The 25,098-nt window shown below is 44.4% G+C and overlaps 1 protein-coding gene across 1 annotated transcript in view; it reads left to right on the top strand.

Moving 5' to 3' along the window:
- SLC9A9 (solute carrier family 9 member A9) overlaps window positions 1–25,098 on the top strand; it is a 3,064,289-nt gene that overhangs the window by 750,918 nt on the left and 2,288,273 nt on the right. The window lies entirely within an intron of this gene.

Below are 25,098 nucleotides of genomic sequence, written 5' to 3'. Positions count from 1 at the left end.
ATATACATACATATATATATAGCCCAACAACGAGTTGCCTGTAATGAGTGGGCCCACACAGGTGAGTTTCTTACGCCCAATCTTTAATGGAAGATCGCAATGTTCAAACAGCAGACGTAGCACCAATAAAGCACACAGTACGTCAAATGTAAAAAACAAATCAGAAAATAGTGTTTTAGGAAAATATATATATTTTTGTCTATTTATTCAAAAAAACATTATCAACACAATTACAACAAATCGTTAAAAAACATACAAGTAGTATGTTATAACATTTCATAAAAAGTTTTTAAAAAAACATCACATAAGCATCAGGTTAAAAAGTTCGAAGGAACAGGGGTCGACGCGGCATTTCGGTTACAGGTAAATAGACAACCTTCTTCAGGACCAAGTTCTAGAAGGAAACATATAGTTACTTTTCTTTACAAACCCGATTTTTCATACAGAGTCATTTTCCAAAACAACATTTTTGCTTAAGCTATGGCATTTGACAATCGGTGCTGTTATTACACTTGAAAGAGGGTGGAAAGGTGGTTGGTTGTTACGGTATTGCTAAAGTGCATCGCGCATTAATACTGATACCATTTCGTGGGTCACTATGTTGCCTATCATAGTGATAAAGGAAATCACTTATGTGGGTAGGTTTTACTCGTATTCACCACTATAAGGTTACCTGGCATGATTGATATTACTGGGAGTGCCTAAATTCTTATCTATGGCACTTACTGGTGAGTCGCAGTTTGTATATTTGCCAAAGTGGATAGCTTTTGTTACTGTTATATCCACTTCAGAAATTACCTTAATAGTTTTAGTAACCTCCAAATAAATCCAGGAGGGCACTGAGCCGGTTCTGTGATCCGGTAGTGAACTGGAATAAGTTCTCGCTGTTGTAGTATAATTCGCCGGGGTATCTGTAAATGGCAATAAGGTTATGTTTTATGTTTATGCTCTATGCATAAGGAACGTAAAGTAGTAATGGGTCAAAATTATGAATTGAAAATTACTACCTTGAGATTAAATAGGGATAAAACTTGTTCTGATAGTAGGAGCCACCGATATATATCTTCCGTGTTGCTGTAAATAAATGCCCCTATTAGTTTATTGCAAGTAAGGAGTAATAGCCAATAGTCTACTAGTCTTTTTTGATACATAGATTAGACATTTGTACTCACCCAGATTTAAATGACTGGCAGTTGTATATGATACACGTGCTTTTCAATATGCTTGTATATCAGCTTTTAACGTTCATTTCGTGGTGGGGATTGTCCTGCCACTGGGTCTTTGGGGATTAAATAAGAAAAAGTATCTTGTTAGGGTTCCAGTCTAGCTTACTATATGCTGAGTCTTTATCTCAAACAGCCTTATCCAATAGATCTTAATAGTTGGACTTGAAGTATCTAGTTGTACTAATGATGCGTTTTTAATAATGTAATCTCGCTGTTTTTCATGGCCTTGGCTTTATTCCCTATTGTGCACATGAACCATACGGTGCAGGCACCTCTTTGATAAATGTTATCTCGCTATTTTTCATAGCCTTGGCATTGTGCACTAAACTAATAGGGGCATTTATTTACAGCAACACAGAAGATATATATTATTATTGGTGCTATATCTATAACTGTTGGTGGTCTTCTGAGTACAACATTGTGTTTATGATTTGCATTTCAAAATTTTTGGTAACTAGTAGAAGTATATGACTGGTATTGCTAAACATTGCAAAACGTATTATACATTACTATCCCATTTCCTACCCATTTTGTGGTAAACCTGTGGGACGTTTTTTGGTTTCCTAAGCTATCTCCCCTGTCCCAAAGTTGACAGTTAAGGGGGCCTCCTTTAACTTTATTGATCAAACAGCAGACGTGCCTTGCTAAAATGTGAAGTCCTGCCCAACGTGTTTCGTGCTGAAAAGCACTTCCTCATGTGCTACGGGCATCATGCTGAGTAAAGGCTACGGCAGTATCTTGCGACACCAGTTCAAAACATATTTATCCCCGCCCAGGTGGGTATGGCCACCCGCGTGGCCTGTTGGTCATTGTAGTACTTCCATTTTCCTTCAGTGAGTCGCGTGCCTGACTCAGTGTAAACACAATTAAAGTCCCAAGTGTGTTTGCGTTAAACAGATACCGCCGCTTGACATGCTCTTTACTTCCTCCATTGGCGCACACCTGTCCCAAAGCTGGCACGTCGATTCGCGTTGCAGCAGGTCTTCACAAAGTATAGTAGTTCTCCTCCCGCGGCTCAGGCTGTGCCGCATACATCCCAACAACGAGTTGCCTGCAAAGAGAGGTCCCACACAGGTGAGTTTCTTATGCCCAATCTTTAATGGAAGATCGCAATGTTCAAACAGCAGACGTGCCTCGCTAAAATGTGAAGTCCTGCCCAACGTGTATCGTGCTGAAAAGCACTTCCTATTGGGCTACGGGCATCATGCTGAGTAAAGGCTACAGCAGTTTCTTGCGGCCCCAGTTCAAAACATATTAATCCCCCGCCCAGGTGGGATCCTGTCTTGGTGGCAGCAAGTGCTGGAAAGCCAGGCTGGTCAGCCAGGCCACAGAAAAACTGGGGGTAACCTCTAAGGTACAACGTATTTGCAAGCCAAGTCACCCATGGCAGGAGAATCATGTCAGAGGTGAGAAGGTTCACTGTTTGGTACCAAACACGACTTATTTTAGTTGCATTATAAAAGAGCTGCCAGTGTCAAGAGGACCTAGTTGGCAGCCCACGTTATCCTATGACCCGCTAACACATATAGTGGTTTCCAATGGGGAACGCCACTAAAGGGACATATACGCTTGCACTTACATGTCCTCATCTTAAATATAATGCACCCTGCCTCCTTGGCTGAAGGAGGCCTTCTTTAGGGATGCCTTACATACATTAAAGGCAGTGTATGTGACTGTGCTTCACATGGTGAGGGCACAGTCGAGTTCAAGCAGTTTTGACGGCTCTGGGAGGCTGCAATGGCAGGCCTGCTGTCAGTTGGTTGCATTGGTCGCCCAGGGTTGCACTAACTCGTGCTGCAGCCCTGGGCATGTTTTTACCACACCAATGCCGTGGGTACCCCTGGTAACGTATACTAGGGACATATAAGGGGTTAAAGCTTTTGCCAATTTGGGATTACCAAGTTAAACATAACAGTTTTATGAGAGAGCAGAGGCACTGGGTCTGGGGAGCAAACTCCAGTACGCTATCAAAGTCCTAACCATCAGAATTTTGGAGCATATAGTGGGGTTGACCATACAAAAAGGGGCCCTTTCCTACAGGCAGTGAGTGCCCTATGCCCCTGATGGTTCCCTTCACCTGCCCATTGTCTCAATATTGGAAAGTGCTGCTGCTTTGGTGACCCTGTCAGCACTTGAATCTTAAAAGTCCTGGGACACAGACTGTTGCTATTATCTTTTATGATGGTCTTCAACACATGACCTACAAATTAGTGGGGTAGTGCACTCGTCGATGGAACTGCTGGAGGAGGCTGCATGCAGTGAAACTACAAGCACTACAGCGAGAACTCATGGGGCATTTATTGTGGTAAAGGAAGAGAGAGGTGGGGACACTGTTAGGTTAGATAACTGACTAAAGAAGACCACCCTCGCTCTGCAACATGAAGGAAGGACAGTTGACATGGACATGTTTGGGAAAGATTCTGATTAAACAAGGTATGAGGAACCAGAGATTGCCATTGTGCTATTCTAGTCATTGTGCACAACACTGGCTAGAACAGGACACAATTAGAAGGGACTGTGGGGAGATACAAATCCATAAAAAATGAGGTTCAGTCGAGCAAAGGTACTGTATCTTCCCCTTTGTCTTCAGGTCAAACTGCTACTCTGAAAGGTGCATTGGCTTCGGCTGAGAAGATGGATGAACTGGATACAATACCTGTGGCTGTTATAAATGCAAAGGGCATGTTGGAAAACAAGATAGATACAGTGGCAATTGTTCTTGGTGACCTTTGAGATGACCAGAAGTATTGACCTATCAATGGCTGAGGCAGGTCTGGAGTTTGTGACCATCAGCTATAATTTCAGAGTGGCACAGCTGCAATGGGCAGCCAGATGATTCAGTTAACCAGTTGAGATGGTAGAGAGAAAATGTCAGGAATTCCTGACATCCAGAGAGGTTGTAGCTATCCTCCTCAGTCCCAAAAGGAAGAGAGGACCTCTGCTGTGATTGTTACAGTCCCCGAACTACTGTTGGAGGTGCTGAATTTTGTGTACTTACATGCTGACTGATATACCCTGGAGCTGCCATTGGTGAACCTTGTGGATCTCAGTCTTGAAGAAGGCAGAGGCAGTTAGCGACTAGATTGAGAAAGGGTTGACCCTAGTTGGAGTAATACATGAAGACCTTATACTCAGACAATTATAAGATTTTAGCGATAAATATGAAATATAGGTAGGATATTTCCCACTGCTTAGATCCATAATGGCAACAGTGAAGCAACAGTCCTGGCATTGTGACGGGCAGTGCTTAGGGCACCGCTCGCCACAATGTCAGGAATGCAAGATGCGCCCGCCACTGTGGGGGGCGCATCTTAATGGCCCCCACGGGACCCCCGCCCTTATGGCGAGCAGTCCTATTTCACGATAGGATGGCGGGGTCCGCGATTGCTTAGACAAAAAATGAGGTCAGTATCTTTATCTTGATTTGTGAGAGCAGTGCACGTACAACAAAAGGAATCTAGCATGGACGTCCGGTGACATCAATTGAAGCAGTACTGGTAGGCACCAAAAAAAGAGAGCATGCTTTAGGAGCAAAAAAGACAAAGTGAGATGCTAGACTTTAACATATTGATTCCTCTTTAAGGAAAAACTTTTCCAACCTTATCTTTAAAATTAAAAAATTAAATTGTTGCATTTTATTCGTTTATAAGTTAAATAAAATATTTCATCATTTGTGTGTTTTTTATGTGTAGTTGTTTCTTTTTTTCGTATGGATTTGAGGTTTAAATAGGAGAAATTTCTCTGGGTCGGTCCTCAGTTTCTAGTATTGATTAAGTGGGTGTCAACAGTAAGCAAAAGGTTAAGAACAACTGCTTTATGCTTCTCCAAATGACATTCCTGTACAATTGGATGACGGCCCTCTGAGAAATCAATTTCAGATTGGCAGATTGTAGGTAAAAGCTTGAGGAAATATGACGCCTATCATATGTACCAATACTGTGTGCACTGTCAATTTAATTTTTATAGAACTCCTACCACAATGTTGACAGTTTGTCAACCTTCAAACCTCATTTCCAGCGTTTTCTCTCTGTAGATGGATGATTACTCGCCAGACTTTGTGTAACTGCCTTCAACGTCTTTGCTGCGGAGTAGTTTAAGCCAGAATTGAAAGATATAAATAAATTAGGTTCACCATCAGACTGAGCAATCTAATCAACAGTGGATTTCACTAATAAAAAAACTTACACTGTAGAATCCTTAATCATAAATTCTTTATATGAGCTTCTTGATAGCGACTTATTGCCTATGAAATGGTCCAGCAGACATTGCTAATAGAATGAGTTCTTGAAGGCTACAGGAAAATCCCTTCACTTTTTACGAGTCATAGAAAAATAGCAAGGAATGAATCTCCCAGCATAATGTGCACGGATTGCTTTTCTAAAGGGATTTAATCACATTTTTAAATCCAAGTGAATGAAAAGAGATCTAATCCTGATGAAATTACTTCAGGTTTTGACACATGGGGATTGAAAGCATACGTGCCTTAAACGAAATATCACAGCAAAAATGTTAATACTGCCCTGACAGTTAGGAATTCACTTAATATATCAAGGTGAGAAGGCGGGGGGCACTGGTGAAACCACTTTTTCCTCCAGAGGTGCACTGTGCCCTTGGTTCTTCCAGTCCTCTTAAACATTGTCTGTGGAAGAGAGAAATGTGCGATAAGGGCACATAGTGTAAGAGAATATTGGTGACAGATCTAAAGGCTTTAAATTAAGATTTATCCAATGCTCAATGTTTATATAGTTTGCGGCCCTATAACAAGGGAGAGGGCCTTAAACCACCGGAATAGCCAGAGGCAGAAGAGCTAAAAGGCTTTTAGAATATTTCACCCACTAAGGGTAGAATGTTCTAAATTAAAAAGGAAGACACATAAAAACAAACATTGGAATGTTGGAGCAGAAGGCTTACACTAGCCATTATAGGATCAGAGCTACTGTACTGTTTTCAGTGGAGCGCTCAAAATTTGAATGTTCTAATATAGCCTGAGAGCCCGATATAGCGGGCTCTACTGATCATTAAAGGCCGCTCCAGTGTTTGGGTCGGGCCTTTAACATGGGAGCCGGCCCTTAATGGCCAGTGGAGCCGACTATGGATGGCTCTAAGGCTATTAGAACATTCAGCCCCTAGAGAGCAGAATGTGCAAATTTGTAAATACAAAGGCCTCATGAAGCCCAAAGGGGTTGAAATCCCCTCAGGCTCCATAAAACCTTTGCTAAACATTGGAATATTGATGCTCCGGGCTTCTACCGTCCACTAGATGTCCTATGCACTCAATGCTTTTCAATAGAGATCCAATGTTCTAATAGTGAGAAATGCCCTTTGTAAAATGTGTAAAATGTTGGGTCTTGCTGTCCCGGGGCTGAAGGCGTGAGGAAAGGCAATTAACAATTGATACCTACCGGTAATGTTTATTGTTTGAATTCTAGGTCTTCTTCAAAACAGTTATTATTACCACGTAAGGATGAAAGTCACACATGAGACATGCAATTCTTTTGCCTCATACCTATAAAATATATTCCTGGCAGATTTCAGCCTCTAAAAGTCATGGCATGCTCGCTCTACTACCCCTAGAAACTCCCCTTTTCTTCCCCTAAATCCCCATCCTGCCACAGGAGATGCCTCCGAACACCAAGCCCAGGATGGCAGCAGAAATGGAAAGAGCAGGTGACTGGACTGCGACAAGCAACACCTAGATTTGGATTAATGAAGGTTACTGGTAAGTACTCAGGGTCACACCTCCTTGTCCTGTCACCACCACATGCGGACATGCCAAGTAACACAAAAGTCTGATCATAGCCAAGAGACAAAAAATCAGACAAAGCAAGGGCATTGCCAAATGCAGATTTATTCATGGGGGCCCAAATGAGATCTAGAAAGTTACCAATATTTCATTGTGCATTTATATTAGCAGCGGGCTCCAGCTATGCTTCCAAGGGGTATTTCTAATCAAAAATATATTGAGGAAGAACGTTTTATATACTGAAAAAATAAAATCAGCGAGAGTGTTTGACAAACGCCTATTGTTCCAGAATTATTTTTCATCAGGTTATGCCTAATGCATTTCGTGGCAGATGGTTCTTGATAAGGAGCTTAATGGGAAAGCTATATGAGACATAAAAAGGCAATATTTTGTCTAAAAAAAAAAGTGTCGGGAAAAATTAAAAACATTTTTAAAAGCAATATTAGGAGGCTAGGAACTATTCGTGTCACAAAATGAACTCAGAAGTGAACTGGAAAATGCCTGAAAAAATATAAAGATCCGTCATTTGTAAAATTATATTGAAAAGTGTCTGAGACCAAGGTGGGCAAAGAAATAAGAAAGGTGTACCTGGTAGATAAGTGCCTATGTACAGTACTACTACCTGATGGTAATTGCAAACATTCGGGCAGTATACTGCAACCAGGATTATGAGCATATACATTCACTCTATGCTGTCCTATGTACATCGAGTGTATGATCGGAATATGCATATCTGTACATAGGCACTTATCGAAGCCATAACTTGCGAAGTTGGTACATTGCATCACATATATAGGAAGATTGCTGAATATTTTTTCAGCTCGCATTTTGTACCATTCGCCTTATGACCTAGCGATTACTTTGGCTACATATACTGCGAACCAGACTTTTGGAGTATTCTTTCCAGCGTTGGCCGGCGCAGGTAAGCGTGGTGGGGGCTGGGTGGGGGCGTGCGGGGTGGGAGGGAGGAGTCGACAAACGACGGAGGTAAAATTAAACAAAGAAATAAAACCTATTCTATCGACTTCCCTCCTCACCTGCCCCGCCTTGCTCCACCGTCCCACCAGTGGCGTGGGAAGGGGGTTGCGGTAGGTGCGGGTCGTCCCGGGGGTCATCACTGAGGGGGGTGACAATATTGGCAAACATATATGTTTTTAACATTCTTGCCATTTTGTCAAGCCAGGGCTGACAAGAAATCTTCTGCACTGGGTACTGTTGTATCTTCTTGTATCTTGCTTAATGTTCTAAGTGCATGACATGCTCACTGGATTCTAGAGTGTGGAATCCAGGGGGCAGATGAAGGATGCACTTTTGCTGAAGTGGTTGGTCCTTGTGTGCCTCTGGGGTTGTATACTGAATAAACTAATTTTGCCACTTCCATCCACTGTCATCAAGTCATTTCAGGTACCACCTGACCTTGCTACGCCACTGCGTCCCACTGCGCTTAACTGCACCGGCCGCGACTGATTCTTTCCCTGAGATATTCTGCCTATCAAGAAATGTCAAGTACTTCTTTCTTATTTTTTTACCCCAGCTCCCCCGCCCCCTTCGGCTCAGATGTTTTTGTTACAGTGTGAGACACATATAGAGCTGTTGGTCCCATTTCTTATACTGGGGAACACATTGTTTCCTGCATGATTGACCCACCCCTCTCCCCCCTTTCTCTTTGCATTCACTTTTTGCGTATTTTGTCGTGCACTCATGGGCTTTGGGATCCTCTCCTTGAATTTTTCTGAGGATTTAATACGGATAACAGAATGTTCCCTGAGGTCTTCCTTCTATCGGTGCTATTTATTTTTGCACAGGGAAATCTTCTCTGCACATGTTTCCGTTTGGCAGCTGCTCAATACAGGAGCACACATTTCTTTCATTTTTGTCATCAATCCTCAAACTGAAATGGATGCTCTGCATATATTGTTTGCAGCCTTGAAAAGGTCATGTGACAAAACACGTGTCGGATACCTTCCCTTTTTTATTTATTTGTACCATGAAATGAGTAAGAGATTTGGTACATAAAAACACAGCTGATTCACCCATACATCTTGGAAGTTATTCTTGGACTCAACAACTATTCTAACCTCAGCTTTTTGTGTGCTTCGATATTTGTATGTATACATTCTAGGATATCAGACTAATCCCCTATCAACCAGGTGTGTATGGAGTTGGCTTTTGGCCACTCTATGATTCTTTTTTAAGTGTTGCGAAGTTTACAAAGTTATTAACTTAAAAAAAAATAGTACGTGAAAATCCTGCAAAACGTAGGTTTTGGTACAGAAGAAATCGTCAAATCCTAACTGCTGCAGGAGAAAATCACCTGTGAAAAAATGTTTTGCAGGAAATATCTCCTGTCTAAAGTTTATTTCGGGAAATGCCATCCCTTGTGTGAAGGTGACAAACTTACCAATTATGCAAATCTTCCTTGGCAGATTCCTAATTTCACACACCGTTCCTCTGCAACAAGCAAAGTGCAGCTCCCTCTTATAAGAAGAATCTAAAGCTGCATATGTTTTTTAATGCACCATCACAATCATCTCTGCGTGGGCGAATTAAATACACAAAAAAACATTGGAGGGTAGGAGTAAATGCAATCTGCCTTTCTCGATTGTGTTCTTCGACTTGAAGGCAATCGTGGCAGATGTGAGGAAGCTTTGATATCAGCGCTGTCGGCTCTAATGAAAATATATCTATATAATTTGCCTTTTTTGATGGCGTGGTTGTGAGCTGAAATCCCGTATGACACAATTCCCGCCCTGAAGCAGCATTTCACATTCCAGCTCCGTTTTCGATTGTGTTTGGGTAAATGGACAGAAGTACCTGCCAGTGACCAGACGTGATTTGAAATGACACACACAACGTTCCCTATTGGTTTACGGCTAAATTTCATTTCCATGCACGCCGGTGGTAAATCAAACGTGAGACTCCTTGAATTAAATTTCACTCATTAGACAGCAGAGTGCTGAGGTTTATTGTTTACATTTTTGCCTTAGAACAACAAGCTAAATTATTCTACAATTTCAATTCTTGTTAGTTTTAGACTCCTTTCCATTCTTATGCATGGTAAATTTAAAATTAAATTGGTGTTTTCAGCTGTGTAAACTAATAGCTCGAAGAAATGTACATTAGCGCCCTATAAGGAATGCTGAGATTGTCTCACTCAACCATTAATTGTTGGCATTAATTGATACTGTTTTCCTGCTGCATGCTCAGTTCATTGAGGTTGTGAAGCAGGGAGATGGGGTGATAAGGCCAGTCAGGGGCTTTTAGCGTTTGCCTATGTTAAGTGTGATAATAGGGAAGGAAGGGTGTTTCCTTCACTGCTGGTAAATGTCCTTTGCCCTCTTTTCGAGATGGGCAATTAACAGCTGTTAATGCCGTCGTGCCGGGGTGTTATATGTTGTTAACACCCTGGCAGAGGGCAGCAACACTTAATTATAGCTCAGCTATATTGGGATATTCACAGACTCAAACAGGAAAGTCGGCCATAAGGTACTGCAGCAAAAAAACTAATTATTCTGCTACTTTCAGAATGGGATGTTTGATTCGTTTGGTACATGGGTTTAAAGGCGTTTAATGAATGGAGTGGGCACAGTGGGCTCTGGCCCAGGGCCCCAGCCTTTCAAGGGGCCACCTGATCGGGCCAGCTCTTTTCTGCAGTCTTGTCCTGATGACCTTGAGTAATTCTTAAATTGATTATTTTAAATACCGTTTTTCTTGAATGTATTACTGTCGTTTTGCAGGGAAATGTTGTGCCTATGTTTCATGTGACATCCATATAAATAGTTTCTTTTACATCACAATAGGACCTTACATATGAACAGTGGGAGGATGCCATAGAGATTATTTACAATAATATTAGTGAGCTGCTGCTGTGTTACAATATTGAAAACACACATCACTATCCCTGAATATCCATACTAATATAATAAAGAGAGAGCCCAAACCTTTGAGGCGGATAATCTCAGGAACCACAGCACCAATCACAACACCCAATACAGAATTGGAAAGGGCAGTTGCAGCAGAAGGACATAGGCTATGCAGACGCCCACCATATACATTTAAAAGGTAAAAGAACCATGCCAGCAAAGTAGTCCCTTGTGGGCGTGTCTGCATTGTGCTGTGGGCGTGTGCTGGGGGCATGACAAATGCTGGGGCGTGTGGTACGTTCCGCCCTTCATGCCATGTCTCATATCGTGTGCTAATCCCACCCTGCTCCCTTTAAATACCCCTGCACCCCATAATCATAACCCACCCTTACTCCTTAAAATACCCCAACACCCTTAAACACTAACCCATCTTAACCCTATAAATATACCCTGTACCCCAAAACCCAAACCTATCCATAAACCCTAAAAATACCCCTGTACCCCAAAACCCAAACCTAGCCCTAAACCCTATAAATACCCCTGTAACCTCAAAACCCAAACCTACCCCATAACCCTTAAAATACCCCTGTACCCCAAAACCCAAACCTACCCCTGAACCCTAAAAATACCCCTGTACCCCAAAACCCAAACCTAGCCCTGAACCTTAAAAATAACCCTGTACCCCAAAACCCAAACCTACCCCTGAACCCTAAAATACTCCTGTACCCCAAAACCCAAAATTAGCCCTAAACCCTAAAAATACCACTGTACCCCAAAACCCAAACCTAGTCCTAAACCCTTAAAACACCCCTGTACCCCAAAACCCAAACCTACCCCTGAACCCTAAAAATACCCCTATACCCCAAAACCCTAACCTAGCCCTGAACCCTAAAAATACCCCTGTACCCCAAAACCCATACCTATCCCTAAACCCTAAAACTACCCCTGTACCCCATAACCCCAAACTATATCTGAACCCTTAAAATAACCCCAAAACATATACCTCAGTACCCCAAAACATATACCCCTATACCCATACTTACCTTATCCAAACATAAAAAAAACATGCTTTAACCATTCATGCATTTACAACGAATTTCGTTGTAAATGTATGCGTGGTAAAAGCATATAAAATGTAATGCCATGCGTTATAATGGTATTGCGGAGTCATGGTACTTTCGTAATGATGGTATGCGGAAAGAAAGTTGCGGAATAATGGGTGTTTACCCTCCCCCGGTAAGTACATTGGTGGCACGGCGGCCCACATCTCCAGCAACATACTCATATTTTTTCACCACCCATTTGAAAAATGCACAGGTCTCTCTCATTGATAACCAGCACCGACATACACTTTTAGACACACCTCCTGCCACAAGTTCTAGAATTGCGAACTTTAGAGCTGGAGAGCTACGTTCGAATCTCGGCATCAGCTCAACATCCTGTGATTCCAGGCAAATCGCTTTGTCTCCCCGTGCCCACCACAAATGAATTTGTTCTTCTGTAATGTAAATTGTGCTCATGCCATGTTGTTGAGTTTGCGCTATATAATATTGCAAGGAAAAATAAAGAAGGGAAACTCGAGTTCACACACTACTGAACAAGCACTCTTAAGTGCATCAGCAGAGCGTTTCACAGGCCTGTCACAGATAAGAAATGCTATCAAAACGAAATCCTACAAAACAATATACTACTGGCCCGCAGCAATTCATACCCGGACAACGTCGGGACGGGCTGCTAGTCAGATATAAACACATTTAGAATTGGATGAGTATGACTGCAGTGTCAATGACCTGGCCAAAGAGGGCATGAAAGAGCTGAAATTGAATCATAAATCCAAAGCTGTTCCGAACAAGGCCCCCCAAAGTATGTTTGACAGATGGCCCCCAGCATCTTTAAGATGTCCCTGCATGGGTTGAGTGGGAATCCTAGTAGTGCTAAAAAGTGGTATGACCTCATTAGTCTATTCATTGGTGTTGCACCTAGCTATACCTTTACATAATACACCAATGTAATGCAGATGTGTCGTATTGCAAGGAAATAAGAGGATAAGAGCAAATATGGTCCACATATTTAACAGTATATTATATATCGGAGCTAACAAATTCTGCGGACACCTTTAAGGAGAGCCACACTATTGATATAACAAAGGGCTCTACGTTATTCGTTCTGCAAATATGCCCCTTATGTGAAAACGAATCACAATTTCATTTTCTTGTGAGATCGATATAGTTATGCTCATGTTCAAAGCTGCTAATGATTTCTTGATCTCTTCAAAGGAATACCTGATCTTATTGATAACGTCCAACCTCAGGTCAGTAGGTAAACCCTTGTTGTTTCGTATGATTCTAACTGGATTCACTGAGTGGACTGAGCTTAGGAAATGTATATTGCCTCTGATCTTTGCCAATGACTGCTTCCAAAAGCCATAGTTCATGGTATTTCATGCAAGCGGCCTATCCAATGTTAATTCTGCTTTTTTATTTTAAGTGTTCTTCCAGAACCCATAGGAGTGCATTAAGAGTTGATCATTGTTTGGTGCTAGGATAATAATGGGCATAACAAGTTATAACATCCAGGGTCCTTTATCTCATGTCATTCTCACTTCCAGACAGAATAATGGGCCCTTTTCCTCTGCAATTCACCACCTACTTCAAGCATTTTGTGGGTGAGTGCTATAGATTGTGGTTTGGGTGGGGCCATTAGACAGCTCAGCGTGGCAGAGCAATGCTGGGAGAGTGTTGCCTGCTCCTACCTTTGTGCTGCCGGGATCTGGCGGGCAGGCTGTGTCCCTGCCTACAGTCCCTGCTCACGGTTTCCCCTGGTGCAGATTCGCATCATCTGAAATCCGGATGGGGATTCCGGGCCTGGGATTTTCTGGAAAATTAATCCTGGGTCCCGAAACACCAGGCAATTTGTAGTTGCCCATAGCCATATCGATATTGCTTCTGACACCAAAGGCAGCTGGAGGTATTTTAGGGGGCTGCAGTAGAGAGAAGCAAACAGATGGAAAGTGCGGTTCCACAGCATCACTCATTATCTCCTGTTAGTTCACATGCAGACAAACATGCTGAGTTCACAAGCAGACAAACGTGCTGGTCAATGTCTGGACAGAGAAACCTACTGGCCAAGTTGTAAGCCTCTTGACCAACCTCTGGCCACATCTAACAATTTTATAACAACATAATATTACATATCCTCACTGTGCAAGTGACAAATAAAACTACATTTTAGTCTGCACTGAATCCCCAAGCACTAAGCAAGAAGTACTGAACCCAACTGGCACAACAAGTTGATACAAACGGTAAGAGGCATGCTCTACAAGAAAGCATAAAAAATATAGCATATAACATAGATAAGAATTTCCACTGGCATTTCTGAACAGTATGTTACGTGCTGTCATAAATATAAGTTTTCAAGCCAGATTTTCCAAAGCCCTCATTCCATTCAGGTATGAGCTGGTCGTCCCTCAGGCAGAGTACAAATGAGCATCTACACTATAATTGCTCAAAGAGGCACGAAATTGATGGAATTTAATATGCACAACAAAACACAAATTGATGTGAAAGACTTGACTTCTTGGAAAAAATCTTCTTTAATACATTACTGCGGCCAAACAGTGATAGCTTTAGATTATTTATTCTTTCTAGGAGTTTGTTAGAGGAGCCAATAATGGGGTCCAGATTTATAGAGATAATTTCTTCAATGTTAGCTGTAATTTTAATCCCCAAATGATTGGCTTCTTTTGCGATTTTAATATTCTCCGGTCGGGCGGCGTCTGAGTGAATGAGCTGTGTCTTTTCAATATTCAATTTGTATCCCGAGAAGCGCCCAAACTTCTTGGCTGATTCTATAATATTTGGGAGTGCTGCAGACAAGTCAGACGTCACTACTGCGATATCATCCGCATAAGCACAGACTTTAAAATCCTGATCCTCTATATGCACGGGTTTAATTGCAGTATTGTCCTCTAAGCTAGTAATAAAGGGATCTATGTACAAAGCAAACAGCAAGGGGGAGCAGGGACACCCCTGCCTTGTCCCCCTTGCTATTGATACTTTCCCCGACCTCTTCCTAGAGATTCGAATAGTAGCAAACGGATACACATATAGTGTCTGAATTGCCCTTATAAACTCCACAGGAAACCCCTTCCTTTCCAGGACCAGCCACATGAAATCCCAGGCGACCCTGTCGAACGCTTTTTCTGCATCCAACAGGGCCACGCGACAGGAGAGTGTGAGCCCTGTGCCCAGTCCAACAAGGATATGATCCGTCTTATATGATCAGTAGTGCCTCTGTGCTTTATAAATCCATGTTGTCGGAGAGATACTAAGCCTGGCATCAGATCGTCTTCTTGCTGCAGGATAATGGGAGAAGGAGGGAATTCGTGATTACGCTCCATCAATCTGCCAGGATGTGGCTTATGATTTCTTTTATAACTAGGTAAATTAGATTGAGTATCTCTCACACACCTTTTTCTGGTCACGGGTGTGATGGTGTTTACTTGTTTGTTTTTACTCATTTATACACAAGTATAGCTTTCCTCTCTTTTGGCTATGCCTCCAGGATATGTGACTTGGGATGTATCGAGTTGGTATGTAAATAGCTGATTCTACCCTGTAGCAAAAGTGGTTGATTCCACTTTTTTATGCTAGCCTTATTGTTGGGTAAGAAGAGATGCATTATGCCTTATACTTGTGAATCTTGGGTCCACATTCTCTCTGTCTTTGCCCATCGTTGCTTTAATTTTCTGTGACTATGAAAGGTGTTTTCTTATTACCATCACCTGTTGTATTCGGCTTGTGCTTTTTTACTGTGATGGCTTTGGGAGAAGTGAATACTTCATTTCTTGCACTTTGGTGTAAGGTTTTTTAAAGTTTTTTGTGTATATTTATTACAAATGATGTATTGTTTTTAACAGCCCTGATGAAGCCCGCTAGGGCGAAACGCGTTGGCTGTGTGGACAAAGAATAAAAGAAGGTTTTTTCCAAGAAGTCAAGTCCTTCACATCAATTTGTGTTTTGTTGTGCAGATTGAATGCCATCAATTTCGTGCCTCTTTGAGCAATTATATTGTATATTCTTAATTTAAGTTCCGTGGCAGTGGACTTACAAAGGAGGGCACGAGCCAGACTGTAGAGTAAATCAACTTAGAGTGATATAAGAGCAAGTGCGGCTATAATTATTCTTGCTCACTGCCTTTGTGTTTTTTTACAAATGAGCATCCTCTTTCTTCTGTCTCTGATGAGAGCTAGCCCACTTTCTGTTAGTTGTTTTGGAAACTAAGTAGACAGCTTAATCGGACAGACTGCGGCGTCATTAGTGACGACCTTGAAGAGGGCGAAACTTCAGCTAGGGGTAAGTTTTCCAGCGGCACAATTCAGAGATGACTGAAAGTGGGCATTTGTGACATCAATGGCCTTGTGCAATTTTGCATTGGAAGGAAAAAAACATTGTACTTTCTTCAAAAATATTGAAATAAATTAAAAAAGAGAAAAGAACAACTGAGCCTAGCAGGAAAGTTCAGTTCTGATGCCTTGCGGAAGTCTGGCCGCTAGATCCTATGTAATCTCCTTCATGGCCCTTAAATGTAGCAGGTGCAGACCCCCTTCTGTCTCCTGCCGACAGTCTAGGCATGTCTTGCCTGTCCTGGTAAAAGAGAAGAATGAGCATAAATACTGGGCCCGTGGCAGGTGAAATTATGCTGTCGCTACAACATCAAGGCCCTTATTTATGAAGGGCTTGCGCCACCTTTGTGTCACTTTTTTGTGACACTGCCGCAGCGTAATCAGTGTGCCACAATGCTCCCTATTTACTAAGTGACTCATCTAGGCAAATGCATACTTTGTAAAGGCCTATTCTACATTACACCTGCATCAGGTATGATATATGTACGGTGGGCGTTCCTCGTAACAAAGCCTCATAGAAGTGTTGCAGTGAAATTTATGAGATTTCACTATGCCACTTCTACGACTTGACTGTGTCAAAATCCTTATGCCTGCTTGAAGCGCCACACTGCGCCCTGTTTACAAAGTGATGCATCCAGGCCAATAGTCACTTTGTAATGGCCTGTGCTACATTATATCTGCATCAGGTATAATGTATGCAGGGTGGGCGTTCCCTCGTACAAAAACCTTGTAGAAGTGGTGCAGTGAAATTTATGAGATTTCATTGTACAACTTCTACGACTTGACTGCGTCAAAATCCTTACGCCTGCTTCAAGCATGCGTAAAAATGTACGCAGGTCTTTTCACAACTCGCCCATGGGGGAATATGACACATTGTTGGAGTTTCGTCAGTTTTCAGACACACTCCAGCAATGTGTCATTTTTGCACCACCAGATAAGTGGAAATTCCTGACATATCTATAAATCCTTGCCCCATGGAGCGCCATATTGTAAATACGGTGCATCCATGGTGTCGTAAGAATGGCTGTATGAAAAGTGATGCTTCACTGGTTGTGCCCAGCGATGCGTCACGTTTCGAAAATGAGGCCCTAAATATGGTGGAGATAGTGCAGAACGAATATGACGAAAGAATAGTGCACAATAAAAAGGCAGAAGAAGGTGGTACCACAGTCATTAATCCAAAGAACATCCAGCAGATGCTGGAGCTGCTTCCTGTGACTGTGCACTGATCTTGAAAAAGAGATTGAAGATGAGTAGGAATCTTCGCAATCTGACTCCTGCCTTAAATACTCAAGTATCATAATTCTGTAATATTAAATTATTTGGGAGTCCGAGTGGGTCAGGAAGAGGAGGACTAAAACAGCAGAGTATTAATACATTGGCAAATAAGGTAAGAAAGGCATAATACTAGGACAAGAGGTGTAATAGGTTCACTTGACGTGCAAAAATTTAGAGGAATATTTGCCTGATACTCAAAGCTGGCACTGCTTCACAGCTGTGCTGCAATAAGACTGGATTCAAGCTAACCTGGATGAGGGGTCATGTCCTGAAACCGGTCCCAGGATGCTTGTTTCCAGTCCAGGGACGACCGGGCTTGGCAGTTCAGGCTGGACTGTTCCCATGAGTTGCAGGGTCAAGACTGATTTGCATCTGGCTGGATCTAAAGTGGGGTGGCATGGTGGCCAAAAGAACAATGGATTTAACCAGATCTCTTGACTGGGGGTGAATGCTTGATTTGTTACGCATTCTGTCCATCATTTGTGTGTCCTTTGCTTTCTTGCCCTAACTGTGCCGGGTATGCTCAGACGTGGATCCTGGACTCACTGGGCCACTGGATTCAAGTCAAGCCTGGCTGATGAGGGGTGATACCCAGAATCCGGTCCCAGGATTCCTGTTTTTGGTCCAGAGAGGGCCTGGCTTGGCAGTTCGGGCTGGACTATTCCCTGAGGAGCAGGGTCAAGACTGGTTTGCATATGGCTGGGCTAAACTGGGGTGGCATGGTGAGCAAAGGAATGATGAATTTAACCCAGATCTATTGACTGGGGGTGAATGTTTGATTTGTTCCGCATTCCGTTCCTTATATGTATGTCTTTTGCTGCAATAAGATTGTGGCATACATTTTAAACAGTAGAGCTAAATATTAATTGTGTGCCCAACTAGTGGCGAAATTCAAACTGAAGCAATGATTGTTTATATTTAACATGTTGTTGTCCAAATGATCCTCTCCTTTTTTAGCCACTTCTGGTGCAAAAAATATTTCCTTGCTCTATTGTCTTTTGTGTTTTTCAAGAGCCCCAGTCAAGTGTGATAACTTTGGCAAGAAGGTAAAAAAAAAAGAAAAGGATAATTGCGCACTTTTTATGTAGTGCACGACTACCCGGAGGCATCTCGACGCTTGTACGAATACCGCCGAGGAACCCTTCCTGGCCTTTCCCTGTGAGGAGCCCACTCCTGGGCACCTCCGAGGTGAAGTCAGGCATCCTCAGCGTTGTTGGGGCCGTTGTAGAGATTAAGCAAGCTATTGCCCAGAGGTGCAGAGTGGGGCTCATGATCAGAATAGGCACCGAGGCGAGAATTATCAGGTCCGAGGAAATTGAGCCCGAGACCCGCCGAGGCGGGAATTGAACCCTGGTCCCGGCCAATCTACTGCATCAGGGTCTGCCGCTCTAACCATTGAGCCACACTTCTCTACCACTGATGAGACATGACTGTTATATAGAATGTGATCTCCAAGTTATAAAGGCAGATACATACAGAAAGTGTGCATCATTATATCCATGAAAGCAGTGAATAGTGCAATTGCTGTTTACTGTCACGTTTTACAAATATTCATATCTTTCGGAAGCCAAAGAAGGCTATCTGGGATTTCGAGTCTTAGCATATCATTAGCATAAATGTGTTACTTGCTAAATGAGCCTATAATCAACGAGTATTTCCTTTTTATTAGTATTTCGAGCTATGTAGCTTAAAGACAAGATACTTTAAATGTCAGTAAGATAAGCAGTTTACACCCGATTGCCCGGTATGCAACCATACATTAATCAATACGCACACGTATTATCGTCACTACAATAAGGCATCATCTTAGTTAATTCATATTTTATTAATATATTAATAGATATGAAACAAATATATAGATGTATGAAGCCATTGAATCATGATATTTCAAAAGAGTGCTCTATTTAGAAGGTATGTTTCCTATCAAAAAAAGCTTTTAGTTCCGTGGAGTTTAAAAATGACCTGGTCACCTGAAAACATCCCCCTTGCAATTATGCATAACGGACGGGTCATAACATTCCACACTTATAATTAGGTTCCTTAGACAATTGAAGGCTTGCTTTGCCAGTGCTTGTTCATTGTCGGTTTTGACTTTGCCACTGCTTATAGAGCTGCGGTGCAAGGAATGGCATAGGCATTAATGATGGGCAGCTGTTGCGCACTTACAAGATGGCCACGTGGTCGCATGCATATGGAATGTGACAGCCATCTTGGTATAATTTACCAATAAATATACAAAATACCATTGTTATACAGTTTCAAGATGAGCAACAAGTTGTGTGTAGGCTCAGCATTGTGGCCATCTTGGAAATATACAAAATAATACTACAAGTTGGCTGATTGACGATAATGGCTTTGCTATTACTTACAAAATTGTGCTGTAAGCATTTGAATGTATGTTATTTTGTATTCTTCCAAGATGGCTGCCACTTTCCCACTAAGTACTGGATAATCTGTAGAGGTGGGCAGCATGTCAGTGGATGTGGAAGAGGGGGGAATTGAGACACCAAGCAACAGTAGTGCTCAGTTTGGTGAAGGTGGGGAGCTGAGGGTGCCATATTAAGTCATTGTTTGTGTGGGAGGATACCAAGGCGAGGAGGCCTGGTGAGGTGGGGTAAGTGAGGGAAAGAGAGAGATAGGAGAAGAACATGCAGGCCCATCAAGGGCTAAAGCTTCACATCGGCGCTGGAAGGCGCTGGAAGGCTGAACACAGCCAGTATAAAGGCAGGGTGAAAACTAAATGCTACGGAGGCAGATGAAACACAAGAATACACAAGAAAGCCATCGAGTAACGAACAAGGGGTAAGGCCAAAGCCCACTGTTAGTATATACTTATATGTTGTACTTAGTCCTGCCTGCGAAGATCTCTGTAGCAAGAGTGCAAAATGTATAACACGTTTACAAGAAGTAAATAGAGAAATACATGTTTACAGGAAGTAAATAGAGAAATACACAAAAAGTTGCACTGAGAAAACCCTCAATACGGGTCGAGCATGAGAAGAGGACTGGGATTGGTCTGAGCATTCTGGTTCAGTGCTCAGACAGGGACTGGGAGCCTGTGTCAGTTCTCCACCCGGCTGTACAACACAGCCAGGTGGAGAAATGCTAAGTGCGCATAACGATTTGGCCGGCCGGACAAACCGTCATTCACAATTATTGTTCCCACCACTACTCCTCCTCCCTGCTCCACCGTCACATAGCCCAGCCTCTCCCTAACCAGGCACCATAATAAAAAATAAAAAAAATAACGTTAGTAACGTTGTGTTATTCTTATTTTATTTTTAGGTCGAGCCTAGAGCCATCACTCAAGCTCTGCTCTGGTAAAGATCTGGGGTAGTTCAGTAGGGAGGGAAGCCCCGCCCACTCCCCCGCCTATATTTTTCATTGGCTTGTGTCTTTGTCCTTCTTAAATGCTGTCTTCTGATTGATTATGAGGCTTGTTAGTCCCTCCTTATTACAGCCATGTAGTCATTTGTATCCTCCCATGGTTCTGGCCCCTTTATTTTGAGTGTTGCACAGTACGTGCTATTGTAAGCACTATTTTCCTTAATGAGGTTCTCCTACTGCCTTCTCTACTCCCCCCTCCCTCCTGTTGATCTATGCCTTCTCCCCCCCTCCCCCACCCTCATTCCCGTTGTCTGTGCCTACTTCTCCCTCCTTTTGTGATGCGATGTGCATGGAATCAACCCTGGAACAAGCTGCGCCGTGATCACTGAGCCAAGCACTGACACACTAAAGTATTCAGTTCTGTGCTTGTTCACACTGCTCCACGGGTCGCCTGGGTCTTGAGAATAAAATGGGTTCATATTAGACGTTCACAGCAGGAACGCGCCACCCATTGGGCGTTTCACGGGTGAGGTGCAGAGTTCTGTCCCTGGACACGAGCATCTCAAGCCGAAGTTACAGAACAGAAGAATGGTCGGATTTACTGGACATCTCTGCCATCCTTCGAGCGCCTCCTTTCTTTCAGTGTGAATGGACGCATCTAGGTCCTGATGAAATGCGTTCTCGTCCGTCACCACTAGTGTTTGCACAACTACATCATACCAAGCCCAGAATGCAGCGTTTCCACAGCCTTTCCACAGCAGTGACGGTTGTGCAGCATTGCCAGGCCAAGTAACTTGTATGTAAAGCCCATATTAGATACCCTTGGGGTGACAGTTTAGCGCTATACAAGTATGCCATACAATACAATACAATACAAGTATGGAGATTTGGGACCAATGTGTGAGCACGCCCAGGCTGGTGACCCATCCCTCTCCATACACTCCAATCCATTATAATCCTTCATTCACATCCGTATTGGACAGCCACGCCTCCCATAGCAAGTCGGAGGGGGTAATGGGTCCACGAGGAGTCAGATATGAATGAGGGTCAGGTGCCGAGATCCTTTCAGCAGTGCAAAGATACATATGGGGTCTCCGAAACTGAGTGACTATGGTTTGCCCAGATAGGACATTGGGTGACTCAGGTCCATATTACGGGCGGAGCCACCTGGGCAAGAAATGCCTTTGAACTGTAGGTTTTGAAATTACTAGGCGCTCAAAGCTCCATCGCAGCGCTATTCTGACCCCTACTGGCACACGACACTCCACCCTAGTGAGGACTTAACTGGGAATGGGAGGAATCCCTGGGCCTACACATGCCGCTTAATAGATGAGGTAAACTGCACAGAGACATACAGGGCCTCATTTAGGCCGTGCATTGCTTTTACGCCGCCGGTGCGTCACTTTTTGTGACGCACCAGCAGCGTAAAAAATGTGCCTTTTTGCACCATATTTACAAAGTGACGCATCTAAGTAGATGCGTCACTTTGTAAACCCCTACGCCACATTATACCTGCGCCTCGTCCCTGGGGAAGGAGCTACATTATGCAGAATGGTTGGTTGGCACTACACTTCCCATTGAATAAATGAAACGTATCTTGATGCCTCGCCTACTTGCTGGAGAGGCTACGGTGTGCTACTAGCAGCGCTAGGTGACACACTTCACATATGGTGGGGGTGCCCTGTAATCCAGTCCTAATGGGTGGAGGTGTTTACATTGCCCTGGGGGTCCTTGCACTCGCGATTCTGGAAATGCCAGAGGGCCATAAACCCCGGATGTTCAGAGGCCAATGTGAGCGCGAACATCAAGGAGCGCGCCCATAGGTCCCGTCCCCCTGGCCCCCGCCCCACCGCCCAATGGGCGACCGGCTGCCTTTTACTTCCGGAGGCGTCCATCCCGCCAGGTAAGGTGTTGGGTGGGCTTGGGGGGACTGTGGGCAGCCGTAGATAGTGGGAGGGGTGTGATTTGGCTGGCGACTGGGCCAGTGCTGCTCTGGTTGCCTGCGGCTGCTTGCGGGGCCCCTGGGCGTGCCGTATCACCTTCCCTACCGACGTGGGCGGGCAGAAATGGGGGCTGGGTACAGCGAGTGCGCAGTGGGGCTTGTTGCAGTGTGGGAGCGAGCAGGCATCCAGGCGCGCGTTGGGGGCACCACGTGTGGGGCAGGACAATCAAGGCGCCACAGGGTGAGTAAGCGAGTGGGCAGCTTCTCTTTGAGCGCAGTAACGGTGCACCAAGCCCACAATCGGAAGGCCCTGAGTGCGATACTCCGAGAGGAAGAGCGTTTAGGCACCAACAGGGGGGGATTGAAAGCAAGGTCAAGGAAGACAGTATTTATTGGTAGAGGGGGCTATCTGGGGCGCATCATGCCAGCTAGCAAAGTGAGCCACAAGCGTAAGGATAAAGATCCCAAAATTGCTCAGCTCCTTAAATTAGTATTAGCTAAGCTGGGCAATGACCAGGAAGAGAGTAGCGACGACCAGGGCGAGGAGTCCCCAGTCACCGAGGAAGAGCCAGGGCAGGCGGGCATAGGGGACCGGCCATGCAGGAATGGAGTGCCACCCAAAGCTGGCTTCCCCCCTTTGGTAAAGAAGCCTAGGGTGCCGCGCAAGGCAAGGGGGGGCGTGGGGGGGGGACCGGAAGAAAGCCAGAGGGCAGGCTAAGCAGGGGTCAGGAGAGGAGGACGCGAGATCAGTAGGTCCCGTCCGGCCCCCGGCCCCAGAGATAACTACCACCTCCACCCCATCTCCTTAGTTGGGGCCACAGGAGATAAGGGCCCTCCCCGCGGCAGTGCAGGTGAGTGAAGAGCACCCCACACCTGGTAACGGGCGGGATGCGCACCAGTTGATCCGGTAGGGACAGTCCTGGCGGAGATCAGGGCAGCCCTAAAGGCACTAGCGCCAGCTCCTAACCCGGGGGAACAGGAGTCAGCAGGTAAACCATCAGGCAATGTGATTCCAGGGGTGGGAATGACCGGGGCAGCACCAACGGGGGTGCGACCAGTAAAGGTGGTCCCCCCTCCCACCCCGCTCCAGCAGCAACCAGAGGTTCCAGCAGGGGGGTCGCAGGATCCAACAGCTAGCATTTTGGCCTCAGTGGCCACTCTTTTGGGGCAGCTGGCGGCACCGGCGGTGGTCCCTAAGACCAGTAGCATAGCAGCAGCTCCATGGGCCCCCCCAATGTCAGCAAAGCAGTGCGCGCTAGGTGAGATTAACAAACAAATAGCACTCCTGGTCGAAACTCGAGGCACCTCCAGTTGGCGGGCAGGGAAGCACCCCGCCTGCGCCGACAGAAGCAGCAGTACCCGCAGGAGGTAAAACATGTGAGACCGCAACCAAGGTTGCAGAGGTAGAGACTAAGGTGGCAGGGGCCCATGGGAATTTGTTGTCCCAGCCGGGAATGTTGGCTACACATGTCCCCTTAGAAATTAAGGAAAAAATCTGGAAAGGGGAATATGTGGATATCCTGGCGCTAATCAGACCCAAGAGGAGGGATGTTGAATATAAAGAGAGGGAAGGGAAGGAAGGTTCCTTCAGGGATAGAAAGCCAAGGGTTGAAGAGTCCATAACAAATTGGCTTTTTGGTTTCCATTTTTTTTACAACTGTGATGTTGGAGAAGAAGCCTGAGTTGGCGTATCTTTAGTGTTTTACATGAACAAGATTCTGAAGGCACATGCTACGCATGGGGGTACCGCATGGTTGGATTATGATAGGGTCTTCCGATGGGCCAAAGTTGAGAATCCAAACATTGGGTGGGACCAAGTGGAGGTTAATGTGTGGCTGGAGAATATTAACAGCAAGGAGCAGCACACGAAGCAGTCCTTTCGGACATCTCAAGGGGGACCAGGGGAGAAGAAGGGAACATGCTGGGCATTTAATAAGAAGGTGTGCACATTGCCCACGGGGTAGTGCAGATTCAGACACGCATGTTCATTCTGTGGCCACTCCTCCCATCCAGAGTTCAAATGCAATAAGAAGTCCAAGGAGCGGGGAGGGGAAGGCGGTAGAGAGAACAAGCCCCCACAGCCATAAGCTGCCCACGCCAGTGGACATTGGGAAACTGATTTTTTGGCTGAATCAGTATCCGGACAGGGCAGCAGCCAAGGTACTGTATCACAGTTTTTCTGCAGGGTTTCACATCCCAGCACAGGGCGTTCCTCCAGTCGATCATTGTAATAATCTGCTCTCAGCACGCATGCACCCCACAGTGGTGGCGCAAAAAGTGGAGAAGGAGCGGGCCCTGGGCCGGGTGGCCGGCCC

This window comes from Lissotriton vulgaris, chromosome 11, assembly GCF_964263255.1.
Source record: "Lissotriton vulgaris chromosome 11, aLisVul1.2, whole genome shotgun sequence".
Lineage (NCBI taxonomy): Eukaryota > Metazoa > Chordata > Amphibia > Caudata > Salamandridae > Lissotriton > Lissotriton vulgaris.
The sequence above is the reverse complement of the archived record's forward strand: the minus strand, read 5'-3'. Positions and strand labels throughout refer to the sequence as shown.